The sequence below is a fragment of the Quercus robur genome, chromosome 8, assembly GCF_932294415.1.
Source record: "Quercus robur chromosome 8, dhQueRobu3.1, whole genome shotgun sequence".
Taxonomy (NCBI): domain Eukaryota; kingdom Viridiplantae; phylum Streptophyta; class Magnoliopsida; order Fagales; family Fagaceae; genus Quercus; species Quercus robur.
The window spans coordinates 16,269,472-16,287,079 of record NC_065541.1 but is presented as its reverse complement, the minus strand read 5'-3'; the positions used below and the strand labels follow the sequence as shown (position 1 = coordinate 16,287,079).

The 17,608-nt window shown below is 33.2% G+C and overlaps 1 long non-coding RNA gene and 1 pseudogene across 1 annotated transcript; one reads left to right on the top strand and one right to left on the bottom strand.

Annotated features, from left to right (window-relative positions):
- Nucleotides 1-2,244: 2,244 nt before the first annotated feature.
- Nucleotides 2,245-17,608, top strand: part of LOC126694792 (G-type lectin S-receptor-like serine/threonine-protein kinase SD1-1) — a 54,653-nt pseudogene continuing 39,289 nt past the window's right edge.
- LOC126694797 (uncharacterized) lies at nucleotides 8,234-10,683 on the bottom strand. The gene is made up of 2 exons (XR_007645879.1): nucleotides 10,211-10,683; nucleotides 8,234-8,722 (listed from the first exon to the last, which is right to left on the bottom strand). It is a non-coding gene; the product is annotated as an uncharacterized LOC126694797 (long non-coding RNA).

Below are 17,608 nucleotides of genomic sequence, written 5' to 3'. Positions count from 1 at the left end.
TTTATTAAAAAAAAAAAAACATTCTAAAAGAAACAAAACAACCAAAAATAAAAACAAGACATGTCCACAAATAATTGAAAGAATTAAATCAGGGACAAGTCAACAATACTCACCTTAGAGAATTTTTTCTCACCCATATAGCACGAGTCTTCGGCTTTGTAGGTAAAATTCCATGAGAAGCAGAGTGTATTTGAGAAATTACACCAATCTTCTGAGAAAGACTGAAATCTTGCAAATTCCTTTCAGAAGCCAACAAGCTCAAATTTTTCAAAAGAATATGAAACAATTTATATGGACTTATGGCAGGAGTAATATCATTACATATCCTAGACTGAAACACAGAATGCTTAAATTTCAGTTTATGACAATTAGGACGAATGTGACCACGGACACCACAAAAGTGGCAAACAGGAACAAATTTAGGAACATCAGTATTCCTAGTGGGGTTTCTAGTTACAAGCTTTGGCTCTTGCCTCAACAAAGAACAATTTGGTCTAATATGACCAACAACACCACAAAGGTGACAGGTAGGCATAAAAATAGATTTATTATGCTCTCTAATAGTAGATTTAGACTTAGGTTTAGAAATTTCAGCGTCTATATCAGAACTTTTACCTTTGTCTAACCTAGCAAAATAAGCCTTTTTCTGTATTATTCCTCCTAAAAATGAGGGATGTAAACTTTCTCAGTTTTAGGCTTAAGAGAAATAGAAACACTTCTGTTATCAACAGCAAGCTTGGCACTAGTCAAATTTTCAATTTTAGCTTTAGATTCAACTAACTCTTGTTCCAAGCTTTTCATCTTCTCATCTTGAGAGGAAATTTGATTTCTCAAAAATTCATTCTTTTTATTAGATTCATCTAATCTAACAACCAATTCCTCTTTTTCAAGATTAGCCAATTTTAACTCTTCCTTGAATTTCTTAGTAATTTTCATAGATTTCAATAATTCCTTATGAAGAGTTTCACAGGCATCAATTAAATCAACAGAAGCATGAGCAGAAACATGATCAGAAAGACACTTCAAATTATCCATGACAACAAGGGTCAAGAATCAGCTCTTAGATCAAAAGATCTAAAACAAAAGAGCAACTTGCTCTGATACCACTTGATAGTTTTTAGAACCCTTAAAAACACAATTGGATTAACCTAGGTAATTAGCCAAGTTGTTACTTAGTCTAAATTCCAAATATAGGTTATCACAATCGAAATAATCATATCATGCAAAACAGTGGAAAAATAAATAACACAAAGATATGATCACCCAGGAAACCAAACCAGTAAAATCCTAGGGAGGATTTAACCTAGCTATCCTCAAGGTAAACCTGAATCCACTATCTTGAAAGAATCGAAGTTCATACAATAAGACTTACAAGCCCCCACGCTTGACTTCTTATTGCTACCCACCAGTAGAACTTACTGACACGACCACGTGCAAACTCCGAATCCACGGACTCCTTCTTTCTTGGATTCACCACCAGATACAAGCATACCTGCTTGTGTTTCTTTAAACTTCAATGGCAGCAACTAAATTGATCATCAAAGTGTAGATAATATCTCCTCCTTGAAAATCCTAAGTTTGTGTAAAGGAAAGCTCCTCTAGATCTCACAAGAAATTTACACAAACAGCAATATGAGCAACAATACAACTCTCTAGCAACCAAGACTTTAGAAAGGTTTGGGTACAAAACCCTAAAACCAAAAGAGGCATAAAAGGCACTCTAATCTCTCTCTCTTCAGTCTCAAAAATGTGGCTTAGGGTTTTCTTTATATAGTGGGAGAAGTAGATCTGAAACCCTAATCCTTAATGGGCTTAAGCTGTTGTTTGGACCGACTTAAAATTTTGCAGATACGATTTTCGATTGATCGAGCCTGTTCTTCGATTGATTGAACCAGGCAGAATATGAAGTCTTCTTCCTGCAGCTTGTATGTTCTTGAATCTTGACTTGAATCACCTTGAGCATTGTCTAATAAAACCTATAGACTCTAAGATCTATATCTAGACAAGTTTGTGTTCATGATTTGCCAATTGTTCTAAACATTTAGAACCTAGCAGAATATTAACGAATGCAGAGACAAATGTTTGAACAGTTGTACTTGTATGGCCTATTCAAACACAGATATTAGAGATGGTGGAAGTGGCTGCACCATGTGGTTTGGAGATTTAATTGATATTAGACAGATGGCAGCTAACAAGCTGCAGGATGCTAATAGTTAGGATGTATATATTCGAATGCTTGCTTCAGAGCAAGGTATGGACCTATAGTCTTCATTCTTATTCGTATTTTTGGCGTACCATCAAAGCTAAAATCTTTGTTTCCATTTGTTTTATACTTTTATTGCATTAAAATCTATTGCATGCACTTGATATATTTTTGTTCTTCTATTGCAAATTCAACGATGAAGTGGTGAAAGACAAGCAAAAGATAAAGATGATAGTAATAATTGTGGTTACCATTGCCGTAGTTTTGGGGGTGCTCCCGATTACCTACTACATTTATAAAAGGAAAAACTTGAGAGGTAATATTACTTTCTCTACCCACTTTGGAAAATATATTGAAAATATATTGCAAGATCGTTTAACTGAACTTCTAGAAACGTTCAGAGCAGCTAATAGGATGATGAACAAGAAAAGTTATGATGTATAGCCATTTGATCTTGTTAGAAATATTGGATCAAACTAAACCCAAATAGAGTAGCTTGATGGTGGATCCAGTCCAGCCCATTGCCAAAGAGTTGTATCTCTTAGCTTCATACCCTTTGGTTGTTTATATAAAGGGGCCAAGGGGTCATTTGTGCAAGTCATAGAATTTTTTATCAATGTGTGATGTTAGTGAGAACAACACAAACATCTCTCCCTCATTCTCATTAATTTCATCAAAGCATTTAGGCCCGGATGTTGTGTATTTTGTTCTTGTAACAAATGCCACAGTTTGAGTCTCAATTCATGATAGACATTGATATTTTAACATTATTATCAGAGCAACAGGCTTCTCTCATAATATCTTTAATAAGAATTGCGATACATTCACAGTTGTTGTCACGAATAACTGTGGCAATGACAATTATATTTTGTGGTGGTAAGCCAAAGAATGAGATTGTACTGTTTTTAGATGGAGATTGTGCTTAGTGTATTTCCTCGCTTTCTTAATATATCTCTATGGATGGTAGCTAACTCGAATTAAGTCAATTCTCATATATTCTCCTACAATTTATATTCATCCCCATTAGAAACTTCTAGATTCCTAACATAAGTTTATGTTTAGGTAGTAAGAAAATATCCTCATTTCATTATTCCTCTCTCAGGTAAACCTAACAAAATCTTTTAATTCTAGAAATATTTCGTGGTGCAAAGTCCAAAATTCCCCCAAGTAAATATAAAAATACCAAAAATACCCCTGTCTAAACCCTGCGTAAATTAATACTAAGTAAACATAACCCAACCGAGCTCCACTGTACTCGTATTTTTATTATTTTCATCAAATTGATATGGATCTTTCAATGGCTTCGAGAGAAACAACATTTAATCTTTTGGTAATTCAACGAAGAAACTATCCCAATTGATTTGTCCTACTTTGCCATATATATATATATATATATATATATATATATATATATATATAACATTTAGTGTTGCTACACTTCAATTGAGCCACATCAATAGTCATGTCATTATCGTTTTTTATTTCCAATTTTTCCTACATTGACTCATTCAAGGTAATTTAAAAACTTCATTATTTATCCATCAAAATATCATCTCCCTATTCTTCTTTTTTTAACAGTTCTTCTTATTATTCATTTCTCTACTTATTGTTACATTTGTTTCTAACATTTCTCCCTCCCTTTTAACCCTTTCGTCTCCCCACTATTTTTTACCTTAATATTACTTTCCTCTATCCTTTTATCTTTCTTTATTTTGACTCTTCTTATTCTCATCCTCTTACTATAAATTTCTCATTCTCTTTTCCATTTTATGCATAGTTTTCCTACACAAAAATGTTTACCTCTCTCTCTCTCTCTCTCTCTCAATTTTTGTTTTCATTTTTTGGTGTATTTTTATTTTTATTTTTCTAGCATCTCTATGATAAGTTGATGATTTTTTGTTGTCATTAGAACTCTACTTTGGGTTGATGTGATTTATTTTTGTGTTTTAAGTTGTTATCTTTTTTGTTCTCTTTGATTGTTAACTATTACCATATATATTTCATTATAAAGAGAGTATATAAGAATATAATGTTATTCTATTGCAGATGAAGATTTGGATAATTTGCTCTTTATTGTTATATTTTTTTTTTTATTATTTTTCTTATCTTGTTTTATTCAACATTTAAATTCAAACACTTCCTCCATATCATCATTAAATAATTTATATTTATATATTTTTTTATTAAAAAAAATTAAACATATAATATTTTACTTAAAGTCAAATCAATAAAACTGTCATCATAAAGTGTACCCATGAAATGTTACAAAGTATCAAGAAAAATGGAATACAAAACACATGCCAATTTAAAAACACTAAATTAAATTAAAATTAATGATGATATCAAACCAAACATAACATAATCAAACTAATAGTCCTGGATATACTAACTTAAAGGTAGCAAAATTTAGTGAAAATAAATAAATGTTACAATGCATATTTGATGCATTTGAATCATCATCAAATTTGGGAAAATAATGGGCTGCCAACGGAGAAACAAAAAGAGACACAGTGGAAGAGATTTTAGGTAAAGAAAAAAATATACAAAGTAATAAATTGTAGATGAAAAAAGAAAAAAAACAAAATTAAACGTCAATTAATAGTCGTTAATTGAAAAAAAAAAAAAAAAAGTCAAAATGAGTAAAACATAAAATAGATATTAAAACTTTAACAGTACAATAAAATCAGCCATTGCATTCACTTGATTTAATCAATATCAATAATTGAATACAATCGTACAAAATTTGAACTTAAAATTAATCAAATCATAACCTTAAAAACCATATTTCGTATATCATAATTAAAAGAGAAGTATTAGGTTATATTGGATCCGTTTGAATAGAACTTATTTTGTTGAAATTGAAAACTGAAAACACTGTAACAAAATAATTTTTAAATATGTGAATAGTACTGTGGGACCCATTTTCAATGAAAAAATTACTGAAAAGTGAAGTTCGTGGATCCGTGAACAGTATACGGATGCACTGTTCATGGAAGACTTGGTCAACAACTGCGGCTAGGTAAAAAAAAAAAAAAACTGAAAACGCGCGGCTTGAAAACGCAGACGTGATAAGTTGTATCCAAACTAGGCTATTGTATTTGGTTGGAGAAAACATTAGGTCAGGAGCTGGCGTAAAACCAGTGTTTTACGCCAGCCAATAACATTAGGCCACGTGGACTTTTTATTAAACCCCTCTCTAAACAGCCAAAACTCACGCCATTCACCTCAGACAAAACAGAAGAAAATAGAGAAACCCCTAAGCTCAAGCTCTGCTTCCTTCACGCCGAACCTCCACCACCGCCACACAGATCGCAAACCCACTAGATAGTACAGCCTGCTTAAACCCCAAATCAGAACCAGAATGAGTTAGGCAAAAATTTCTGGTTTCCTCTACTTCCTCCCTCTTCCATCCTCTACTTCCTCTTGCCCAAATCTCCACCACACCACACACCGAAGCATACCACCACACAAGTCACCGAATTCATTGCTAGAGCTTGTAAACATGCCGGAGCCACCGTGAGCATGGTGTTGCAATGCAAAGGCTTGTTTTTCATGATTTTCCCTTTTCCCCAATTTGGATTTTGAATTATTGATGGGTTTGTTTATTGGTTTATGGGTTTTTTATGGAGCCTCATGAAATATTTGTGGTTTTTTTTTTTTTTTTTTGGTATCTTTATGGGTTTTGATTAGATTCCTAAGTGTTAGGGTTCAACCCGTATTTTTGTGGTTTTGTTATGCATTTGCTTTAGTGTTACTTTATATGGTTGTATATTCAGTATTGTCTAAGATAACCATTTCTTTAGGCATTGAATAAGAATTGCAGTCTATTTATTTGTTTAGTCATTGAACAATTTGTCAACTGAATTAGATGTAAACAATGGGTACCATTCTGTAGGCCTAAAATTAAATTGGAAATCAATTACTACATGTTGGATTGGAAGTAATATATAGAATGAAGTTGTTTAAGCATTGTATCTACTAGGTTGTTTATGTTGTCCTGTTTGTTGTATATGGCTCTTCTATGGCAGCTTAATGCTCAAGTCCATGGCATAAGGCGTAGGAGATGACTGTCATTTAACATAGATTATGCACAATTTTGCTTGACTAAATTGAATCTGACTTTTTTTTTTTTTGGGTTGGTAGTTACCTAACCCAGTTTTAGAAGATTCAAAAGAATGTTACTTATTGTATGATAGGATTGCTGAATCTTCATTCTTATTTGGCTACCATACAGGGTTGGTGCTCTTACTTGAACTTAGTCTTTCCTTCCTTTGCTTTTCTCTTTCTGAGTGTTATTCAAGTGTGAAGCTACTAATTGAAATTTCTACTTTTGCCCTTTTTAGTTTGGTACCTGATCTATTCAGAGTAGTTAATGAACCACTTGAAAGCATTTCTGTAGATCTTTGTTTCAGTGGGAATACTTTGGCAGAACGTGACATTGAGTTGATCTTTTTACTTAATCACTCTAATGTGATGTCTGATTTCTGTCTAGCTTCCTTCTCTAAAAGGTTGTCATTTATTTTAATGAAGGTTTGGTTGTGACTCTTGTGAGTACATGTCTAGGTGGTGCCCTAGTTGGAGCGCTACTCAGTGGTTAGATTGCTGATAGGGTAGGTCGACGTAGAGCTTTTCAGTTGTGTGCTTTGCCTATGATTGTTGGTGCTTCTATAAGGTATGCTTGCACCATAAATATCATTGCACTTGAGTGCTTACTGGGTCTTTGTGTTGCAATTGGTTTGGTATCTTTTATTTTATATACTTTTTAGTTAGATCTAATTTTAGTTTATAATAGACTAATAGTTGTCTCAGATTCCTAGTATTTTCTGATATTGTAAGGGTATTTTCTGATATTGTAAGGGTAAAGTTATTTTCTAAAATAAAGGGGCTTGCTGTTACATAGAAAAATTTTGCTTCTTACAGGTGCCTTTCCGACAAGTTTACTTACTGTGGTTGTTGAATTCTTCGCTATCAACTTTAGCCTCTAGGACACAACTAGTATCATTTATTTGATAGCTATTAAAATATTTTCTTCTACATCATCATCTACTATGCATATACATCCCAACTAGTCATCATTTATAGTATGACCACTTAGCGTTTAATTAGAATATATTGATTTATTTTTTTTTAACCGTGTTCATTCTAATTTTATTTTTTGTATTTTGTTGTACATTCTTTTATGTAGGATCCATTACAACAATTCCAAGAAAGTTGATGTACAGACCTTGTTTGTGTCCAAGAGAATGGATTGGGAAGCAAATATTTTTTGGTTGTATAAAGTTTAAATTGTGGTGGATAGACATAGAACCATCTTCTTTTTTGTATTCCCAACGTAGGGTCCTCTTTTTTGTATATTGAACTATGACAGGTTTTATTCTAGATGAATGTATTCTCAATTAGAAACTCTTATAGAAAAAATTGTGACAGGTTTTATTTCAGGATAATGTATTCTCAATTAGAAACTCTTATAAAAAAAATTGTGACAGGTTTTATTTCAGGTGAATGTATTCTCAATTAGAAACTCTTATAGACAAAATTGTGACAAGTTTTATTTCAAGTGAATATATTCACAATTAGAAACTTTTATAGAAAAAATTGTGACAGGTTTTATTTTAGATGTATTTTAGTTTGTATGGTACAGGAGCATTAGTTGGCTTCAATTATTTGAAAATTCATGACCTGTTTGTAGTGCCTAAGATGTTATTTTTACTCTTTTAAGTTTATAAGCCTTGCAATAAGCCAATTAGGGGAAAAAACTAGTATAGTATCTCTAGACTACTAAAACACGGCATAAAGCCAATGGTCACGTTCATGACTCACATTATAGGGATGATTATTTCTGTTACCATCTTTTGCTTGTTATGAACCTAGAACTATATGTATTTACCAAATATTTGGTGCTAACCATTTATCAAATTTTGCTCATTATAGATCTTACTAACAATCATAATATTAATCATAATTAGTTTTTTTTTTCAATTTTTTTTGAGTTCAAAACGATAGAAATCTTTCATTAATGTAGAAACGGTATACAAAGAAAGTCCAATCCAAGTCAAGGCTCAAGTAAATGGTAGTACAAAAAGACAAAAGAAAGAGTACATCAGCTCAAGAAGATGGTACATCAAGTCACTCAGTGCCTATCCATAAGACGTTGGTATTCTTCACACAAGCCATTCGCCAAGTCGAGGATCACCTTTGGATGAGTTTGGAAATGTTCAAAATAAAATTTATTCCTCGCATTCCATATTGCCCACGCTGTAACGATCCACTTCTTTAATTCCTACTAGCTGCATTTTTGTGTTCAACCTTTGAATAAAGCCACACGTTTTGTGCAAATGGGCACTCCCACCAGATATGGCTTACAGTTTCAGATTGGTGACTACAAATCTCACACCTCGTCTCCACCCTTACTCGATACCGATGAAGATTTTCCAAAGACAGAACTATTTAATAGCTGTAGACACCAAGATCTCTAGTCCTTTGCCAAACATTTGCCAGCTGCTTTTGATCTTCCACATCCTGAGAAATTGAAATGAGAACTTTTAGCCAATTCATTAAATAAAAATTTACGTAAAGTTCTTTGAAAGACACCAATGAACCATGTACTAAAATAGCCAATCATGCATCTAAACAAATTTGCTAAAACATATTTTATCTTCTATTGAGTTCATGATCTTTATCGGAATCTTTTATGGATCAAACACACAATTTTAAAAAAAATCTACCTTATGCAAAGAGCACAAAGAGCACAAGAGACATACACAACAAACAGGACAGCATAAACAAATATGACATCATATATATAATTAGCAAGAAAGATGTATATATAAAAATCTACCTTATGCAAAGAGCACAAAGCAGTCCAAAAAATTAAAAAGAAGAAAGAAGAAATTAATTACAAATAGGGAGAGAACTAAGGAATAAGGGGAGGGAACCATTAGATGCCATGGACTTGAGCATTAAGCTACCATAGAAGAGCCATTCACAACAAATAGGATAGCATAAACAACCTAGTGGTACAATGCTTAAACAACTTCATTCAATATATTGCTTCCAATCCAACATTTAGTAATTGATTTCCTATTCAATTTTAGGCTTTTAGAGTGGTACCCATTGTTTACATCTAATTTAGTTGACAAACTGACAAGGCTATGACTAAATAAATAAATAGCCTGCAAGATTCTCATTCAATTAATTTCATTTCGTGGTTGAACTAACATAGAGACTAAAAATATATAACTTTTCAGTGTTGGATTACTAATTGAACAAGATCCCAAGAAAAGCAAATCCAAAACTTAAAGTGAAGGTTAAAAAAAAAAAAAAAGGGAAACACAAACTGAAAATTAAAGAAACATGAATGGTACCCATTGTTTACATCTAATTCAGTTGACAAATTGTTCAATGACTAAACAAATAAATAGACTGCAATTCTTATTCAATGCCTAAAGAAATGGTTATCTTAGACAATACTGAATATACAACCATATAAAGTAACACTAAAGCAAATGCATAACAAAACCACAAAATTAAAAATTAGAACCTATGTTACACCTATTCATTACAATGAATTGGAACAACAAATGAGTATTCCCAACACTAAAACAGCAACGACAACAGTATTATTATATTAGAATTAGGCAAAAATTTATAAACACATCCAAATTCAGTGATGTTTTATCATTGAGCTTTGTGAAAAATCACTAATTTTTACAATTTCAAAAGCAAACAAAAGTAACCCATACAATTAGGAATAACAAACAAAAATAACAAAAAATAAGCAAAAACTGATCTTAACACTTAGGAATCTAATCAAAACCCATGAAGATACGGGTTGAACCCTAAGACATAGGAATCTAATCAAAACCCATGAAGATACCAAGATACAACCAAAAAAAAATACCCACAAATATTTCCTGAGGCTCCATAAAAAACCCATAAACCCATAAACAAACCCATCAATAATTCGAAATCCAAATTGGGGAAAAGGGAAAATCATGAAAAACAAACCTTTGCATCGCAACACCATGCTCACGGTGGCTCCAGCATGTTTACAAGCTCTAGCAACGAATCCGGTGACTTGTGTGGCGGTATGCTTCGGTGTGTGGTGTGGTGGAGATTTGGGCAAGAGGAAGTAGAGGATGGAAGAGGGAGGAAGCAAAGGAAACCAGAAATTTTTGCCTAACTCGTTCTGGTTCTTATTTGGGGTTTAAGTGAGCTGTACTGTTTAGTGGGTTTGCGATCTGTGTGGCAGTGGTAGAGGTTCGGCGTGAAGGAAGCAGAGGAAGAGGAAGCAGAGCTTAGAGCTTAGGGGTTTCTCTATTTTCTTCTATTTTTTCTGAGGTGAATGGCGTGAGTTTTGGCTGTTTGGAGAGGGGTTTAATAAAAAGTCCACGTGGCCTAATGTTATTGGCTGGTGTAAAACACTGGTTTTATTCCAGCTCCTGACCTAATGTTTTCTCATTTGGTAATGATTCTCTCTCTCTCTCTCCACTACCCAACCACTATGGCCTATTTAGGCGACAAGTGGGGCCTCTCCTGACCGTCACTAGATGCTCGCTTGTGCAACGCAACAATCGTGGAAACATAATTTAAATCATGTTCTGACTAGAATTTTGACCGTACGTGTAAACAAATACCTCAACCATCTTATGCACAATTTTCAAAGAAACTAGTCGCTAATCTATGCGATGCACGGGAATACTACTAATTTTTAAAATTAAAAATAGATAAAAATTTTATCCATAATAAAAGGACATGAAATATCATTACTGTTCCAAAAGATGAGCATCAACTATAGTAAAAACATTAACCTGTATCATTCATTCCAGCCATCACTTTTCTTTTCTTTTCTTTTTTTTCTTTTTGTGTGAAACTACTTACTCAAACAATTAAACTAAATATATGAGATGGTTTTTTGTCCATATCATCTCTGGAGCTCAAGCTCCTAAAGTGATAAGAAATGTTAAAGAGGAGAACACATTAGTCCACATTTTAACTGTGAAGGAAAAAAAAAAATACCACTGGAACATTAAGATAAACCTCCAAATGATGTGACATTAGAATTGTAGCAACCATCAAGTAATAACAAAATATACATTATGGGCGTTCCTAGCCATTTTTCTCCTTCCAAATATCATTACCATATTTCTAGAAGCAATTAAAAACAATGGAAATCTTGAGATGAAACAATTAAACCAAACATAAAACCAAGTTTGAGATAACCAAGAAACTTAAATATGCAACCATATTCCAATTTCAAATTCATTCTAGAAACATATTACCAATAAATATGCAATAAACAGTACAAAATAAAGGAAAGACTGGTAAATACATGACTGTCCTCGTCTTGATGTTGTATTACCAAATAACCCAAATGAAAAAAAAGCCAAATCCCTGCTTGCAAAATAGTAAAAATCCAATTTTCAACCAACGTTCAAGAAACATTAATAGAAGAGAAATAGTGCAGTGCAGAAAGTTTGAAACAGTGCAGTGTAATGCAGATTTTAATGAAACAGTCCAGTGTAGATTTTTGTGAAAAAGTGCAGTGCAGAGCAGATTTTAGTTGTAAATAGGTAACCCAAAATCAGTGTAAAACATGAAATACCAAGAATTAGTTGTAATAGAAGAGACCATATGCAACCCAAAATCAGTGTCATTGTCAACATGGGTTTTTGGGTTTTAGTTGTAATAGAAGAGACCATATGCAACCCAAAATCAGTGTCATTGCCAACATGAATTACCAAGAATTAAAAAACTCACCAAAAAATTAAGATTATCTAAATAGGTAGCCTATTGATATAAATCATGCTCATAATTGCATATGGTCTCCCAATCAATTTAAACACTCTTCTACAATCTCCAAAAACTTGGGTCACATGGTCTACAAAAAATCTACCCCATCCAATTTTCTCACCCCTAATATCTTATTCTTTATTAGAGAGAAGTGTTTTAGTAAGAGGTAATTACCATAAAGCAATCAAACTAAAAAGAATTTGCAACCTCAATCCATGCTTAAAAATCCAAACTATTCTAAGTCTGAACTTAAAACAGTCAAAACATAAACCATGAAGCTGTATTTTTTCTGCAAAAAAACATTCATAGCTTTTCAGTTTGATGTAAAGAACCTAAAATGAAATAAATTGAGATCCTCCATTTATAAATCGCTTTTTGAGCTACCGTTCACTACATTGAATGGATCAAGATCCTCCATTTGCAAAACTAATATAATTGATTTAGTGATATATGCCAGATGTGTTTCTGCTCATGTTCACTTACTTTTCTAACCAATGAATATTCATAATTGGGAGAAACACAACATCAGAATCAGTACAGAGAAATTATAATCAACATTAACATTCAAACTCTCTCATGTTCCTTCAATCAAACTATAAAAATCAAAATATTGATTTAAAACAGCAACCATATATTTGCTGTGTGTTTAGAAGAGAGCATACCCAAACAACCTTGAAGGATCCTTTGTTGTTTCTTGAAATAATCAGCTACCCAGTTTCCTTTTCCTACAATTAAATGCATAAGATGAATGAATGCATCAAAAATCATCAAATTTTGATTTTTTTTTACTTTCCAAAAGAGCTTAACATCAACTATGTCAAAGAATAAGAAATTGTTCAATGATATTAAAACTCCATCCCATAAAAGAAAATTTAAAACAACAACCATATATTTGTTGTGCGTTTAGAAGAAATTTAGCAATTTAGCATATACATATACTACCCTATTACTTGGATTACACACATATAAGAAATTTCAATAAAGATTCCAAGACAAAGGAATGGAATTGATAGTCTGTATAGGAATGAGTTTGCGGTTTAATTAAAATCACATGTTAAAGCTCATCTAATCTAATCACCAGCAAGCCCTTGGATTTTTACTCAAGTAGTTATTTACCCGATAAAGATTGAATTAAACCACAAAATATTTGAAGCCGCATCAGACTAAATTTATTGCATATTTGCATAGTTTATATTGGTAAAGACAACAACCCAACCTATTCAAACCCCTATTTTGGTTCAAAACCTAAAATAAATTTTCCACCTTAAATCGCCAGAACCTAAAAAATAAAAATAAATAAATAAATAAAACCTTTTAATGCCGGCAAACCAAAGACCAACCATTTAGCCATAGCAACCCAAAACACCAAAGCTGATCACCTACAACCACAAAAAAATTCCATGAACAATTGAAGTGGAGAGAGAACAGTATATAGGAAGTAATAATTGGGAAGATAGATTTTCAATTGAAGAGCAAATCGGAATTTTTACCTCAACAAATATGGTTAAAAAATTCAAAAGCCCAAACCAAATAAAACCCTAACTCATACACAGAGACAAAAATTTACAGAGTTATACCTCTTCGGTAGATATATGTTGGTTTGTGGGAATGGTGGGTATGGTAGGTTTTGATTCTTTGGATGCTTTGTCGTGGGTCTAAGGAAGGAGATCTCTGTGGTGGTTGGTGGTCTACATTTTGGAGTAAGGAGAAGTGGTCTTTTTCGTGAGTCTAAGGAAGGAAATCTCTGTTTTGAGGACGGAGATCTCTGTTGGTTTGTGGTTATGGTGGGTTTTGATTGAGGAATCTGGGTATGGTGTCTTTGCCGTGGGTCTGAGGAAGGAGATCTGCCGTGAGTCTGAACGTTGGGTGAGCTGGTAGAGGAGGAGCTTTGGGATGAGGGAGCTGGTAGAAGGAGCTTAAGGCCTAAATTTTGGAGAAAGAGACGGTAGAGTATATATCGGGTTCGGGTTTTAGAAAATTTCTTGCGTTTTTTTTTTTTTTTTTTTTTTTAAGTTTTAGAAATGTTTTTTTTTTTTTTTTTTGGCTTATGTTTTATTTATTATTTTTTTAATATTGTGCTGACGTGGAAAATTGTAAGAGTTTCAAAAGTTTCGGTTTTATATATATATAGAGTATATATCGGGTTTGGGTTTTAGAAAAGTTCATGCGTTTTTTTTTTTTTTTTCTTTTTAAGTTTTAGAAAAATTTTTTTTTTTGGCTTATGTTTTATTTTTTTAAATTTTTTTTAATATTGTGCTGACGTGGTAAATTGTGGGAGCTTCAAAAACTTCGGTTATATATATATATATATATATATATATATATAGATTAGAAAGGTTGAAACTGAAAAGCTTTAAGAGAGAAAAGTCATTCCATTCATTCCGTGAGCTTTCATTAGAGAATCCTTCAAGTTTTATAAAGGCTTGTGATCCAAAGTTTGAAACCTCAAAACTTTTCTTCCAATGAGTTTACTCTAGATCAAATATTTAAGGTGGTGCCCTATAGACTGCCAAAGTTTCTAGTTCGTTGTCGGAGACGTATCATTCATGAAGAAATCCATAGGTTTGTTATTAAGTCGTTGTGGGTCACAACAGTGAGTTATCTATTGAGACTTTAAAGTTTTGGTACAAAAGCTTTGTTCAAGTTTATAGTGGATTGCCTTTGATAGCATAGGTTACCCTTATAGTGGTTTCTCTTTTGATGGATTCTTCAAGTTTTCCACTTCAACATCATATCGGGTCTTATTCTTTTATCACTTTTATTATTTTAAGTCATCAATTGGTGAAATGTTTATTTTGGTTGTTAATAGTTGATACTGTGGATAACATAATTGAGTTTATTTGAAATCAAATAATAATTCTGACAGAAAATTAATTTATGGGTCTGAACCAAATTTAATAGTTGTTATATTCTTGTTTCTTATGAATAATGTGAAGCCCATGCATCTTGCCCTTATAAGAGAAATTGGAGAACCATGTGATGATAGACCAAAACAATGAAGTCCAAAGTGAAGACCCAGAGGTCCCATCCTTCAGCCTAGCTACCATAGGCACTGCCACTAACAACTTTTCAAGCAATAACAAGCTTGGTGAAGGTGGCTTTGAAGTCGTATACAAAGCCACCTTCACCAAGACGCTTTTATAAAGACCATAGACAAGAAGTTATCATCCATCATTTCCGATATCAATAAAATCTATTTACAAAAGTGAATTTCCAGGATATACTAACAGATGGACAAGAAATTGCTGTTAAGAGACTTTCAAGTAGTTCTGGACAAGGATTGCGTGAGTTTAAAAATGAAGTTATGCTGATTGCCCAATTGCAACATCGAAATCTTGTTAGACTTTTGAGCTACTGCATCGAAGGAGATGAGAAAAATACTAATCTATGAATACATGCCCAACGGAAGCTTGGACTCCTTCATTTTCGATTTGAACTTCTCAAATTAAAATAATTTCAGCCTAACTTCATGAAATGTTTTTCATTTAGAGATTTCCTCCAATGTACTTTAAGTCACATGATCTGCTTAGTAGTCGCATAACTTATTTAAATGATTTAATTAATCATGTAAGTCAAAACAAATGGATGGTTCTATGCACAATCACATTATCAAATTTGTTAAGGTTCAAAGATGTGTTAGCAAATTCTACTTCCAATATATATCAAAATTGGGTTGTTTCAATAAAATTGTAACAGGATTGAGTCCAGATTAAAAGCTGCTTAAAAACTACAGTGTTTTGATACGCTCAAATATGGAAAGTTGATATTTTTCCCATATCTTTTCCGCAATAATAAATTTATAAGTGAAACTTGTTACACTAAAAAGTAGACATTTAAGGCTTCGAAAGGAACACGAATGTTGTCACTGAACAGTGAACACTGGCATAAGAAGTCAGTAGACATGTCAATACTCGATATTAATCTTTTTCCAAATGAAAGCTCCATGTATGGTTCTTTCTTCGACTTGTAAAAGGGAAGCAAAGTCAAAGATGTGTCGAACTGGAAATCAATGATCACCCTTTTCTTATATGTCTGTTGTTGATCAAGATCCCCGCCTTGCCTTGACAATATTGCCGCTTTAGTTTACATTCATCTATAGCTTAGTTACCATAATTTGTGGGAAATTTGGTAGTCATTAAGTTTAGAGGGAATTTGCAAAGAGCACGGTACTGCCGAGGTGAGAAAACTAAAAATAAATTTCCTAATCAGTAAACTATAACATATTCTTGAGAGACTAGGAACAAATTCTATCATAGAGAAGTGTAGGATGGAACTTCGAGGCAAGATGTTTTGCATAACTAGTAAGGGTTGCACATGCAGGGCACGTACTGCCCCTTGAGTGAGAAAATTTAAGATATATATATATATATATATATTTTTTTTTTTGTAGTATGAAATCATGTACTTAAATTTAGAATATTTATTTAACATATTTATTTAAGCAACTACTCTTTACTGCTTATGAAGTGATCTCTATTGGGGGCCTGTCTTTTAGCTGTCTATGCATCTGGAAAGAATATGGAGGCTTTGTCATGCCTTCTGCATGAATGAAGGCTTTAGAAATTTCGACTATGACTAGCTAGATAGTGGCTATGCTTATAAGAAAAGGTTTTCCATTCATAGTAGTTGATACAGAGGATGCATTTTGCAAGAACAATGAATGAAGTGTTATGTGTTAAGTCACACTGCAATTTCCTTGATGGGTAATTGGAGATGGACCATGCAATTTTATGTTTTTATTGTTGTAAGGTTGAATTTAATCAACCATCTTGTTGGCTTTATTCCGTGCCAAATTTGCTTGTATTTCAGCAATTAGTAACCCTATATTTAGGTGGGATTCTTGTAAGGGTAGTGAGTGAGATAGTGTGAAGAAATGCTTAAGAGTGTGCAAGAAAAACAGAACTTGCGATTGGATCTCGCGGGTGACTTGCGGTTGTAAGCCGCCAGAAGCTACATACGTGCCAGGCATGCCAGAAGTTGAAGCGTCATGCTAGCTGGAGCACTACAGGACAAAATAGGACAACTGGCTGTTTAGTTATCTCGTGGCTGGATCTCGCAATTCAGTCAAGCCGCGAGGCCAAGCCGCGAGCCAGCCCTATTTTGAAAAACCTGACTCTTCACTTTCCATTCTCACCCAAGTATAAATACCCTTTATACCCACGAAAGAATGAGAGCTTCTAGAGAGAATTTTGAGAGAGAAACCCTAGAGTAAAACAAGATTCATTCATCCACAATCTTCATATAAGAGACTCTTCAAATTCCTCTACTCTCTTCCTCTCCATTGTTAAATCCTTGAGAAGCCTTTTACCAAAACCTTTTCTCACCATATCCATTACTATGAAAAGGCTATTTGGTGTTTTGGGAAGCAGTTAGGAAAGAACCAATTTCACATTGATTGATGCTATGGTCAAGTAGCGAAATCCGGGAAGTTAGAAAAGAAATAGGTTCGACGTAACCTCGTTGGAGCAAGAAGCTTGGAGGGCTTAGGTACATTGGGTAGATTAGGCTTGAAGTGTCTATGAAAGTTCAAAAACGTGTACAAAACACCTTTGAACGTTTAGACCCCCAAATTACAACTTAACCAATTCAAGCAATATGTCAAACAACTAGTGT